The following is a 1,492-nucleotide window of genomic DNA, read 5'->3' as shown; positions in this document are numbered from 1 at the left end:
TTGTATGGATTAATGTATTTCACCAATGAAACTAATGATGATAATGAACATCATAATGATAATCATCATCATCATTGTAGTAGTAGTAATAATAATAATGGTAATAACAATAATAACAGCAACAATAATGATAGTGATAATATTAATAATAGTGTTAATGATAGCAATGACGATATTTTTATAATATTGATAATGAGGATATTGATAATAAAAGTGATATTGATGAAGATAATAATAATAATAGTATTGATAATCATGATGGTGATGATGTTACTACTAATAACATTAAGTAAATAGATAAATAACATAATTCAATCATTTTAACTGCTGATGGAAGCAGGAAAATCAAACTCAAACTGAAGAGTACAAAAATTTGAGTGAAAGACACAAATTGAAATCCGCCGGCGCCAGGCCCGTAGTTACCCCTGACCGAGTGTGATGTAATGGCAGCATGCAAGAGCGATTTCGATCGTAATAACAATGGAGTTAAGGTCCTTTTATCTAAACACACATCAGGTCCTGGATGATCTTGGAAGTGGCTGTGGAAGATCTTTTTCTCGCTGAGGAATAAGCGGGTTATGTTCTAAGAGTGTGAGGTTGATATATTATATATATATATATATATATATATATATATATATATATATATATATATATATATATATATATATATATATATGGTAACGTTGAGATATGATGATACGTTGATATGTAGGTGCTAAGCTATTGAAGGGTTAATGGAAGGTATATAACGAAAACTCTGTGACTAATGGTATTACGAAGACATGTGTAGAAGAATTGTAGTGTGTCTGGCTGTCTGCATATATATATATATATATATATATATATATATATATATATATATATATATATATATATATATATATATATATATCGTTATGTACTGTGCATTGCATGCTTGCATAGCGTAATGCGCGTGGAATGCCACAAATTATTGTCAGAGCGATCTCTACCCCAAGTGGTGTACAGATGGTAATTACAGACAGGAGGCGTTCACACACCTGTAATCTTTTATGCTAATTAGCTAGAACAGTACAAAATGATAGTGATGATTGTATTACCATACGTATAATTCTTATGTCGCACTATCGCACCGCTGTATTGCTCTTGCTGCCATGAATGTCATTAAGCCCAATACGAACGGGATCACTGACGGGCGCAAGTATACGCCAGGTGAAAGCATAGGCAGTGACGGTGGGCTGGGGCCGTGGGGTGTATGTGAGGATGATAATGAGGTTCAGGTATTTTGTTACTGCAATCTAGTCATTTTATTTGTCACTGGTGTCATGTTTATTAACTGTTCTATTGTCTGTAGGGATTCGTTATGACGTGTTTCATTTTACCAGTTATTGGTATTCAATAAACTGTTGTTGATATTTGGTTTGCATGTGATTTTCATCGTCACTTCTCTGCGTATTGAAAATTTGAAGATATAATTTTATGTATTAATAAAAAACTACTGTTAAATATA

The sequence above is a fragment of the Penaeus monodon genome, chromosome 38 (genome assembly GCF_015228065.2).
Source record: "Penaeus monodon isolate SGIC_2016 chromosome 38, NSTDA_Pmon_1, whole genome shotgun sequence".
NCBI classification, from domain to species: Eukaryota; Metazoa; Arthropoda; class Malacostraca; order Decapoda; family Penaeidae; genus Penaeus; species Penaeus monodon.
This window is presented reverse-complemented; position numbering follows the sequence as displayed.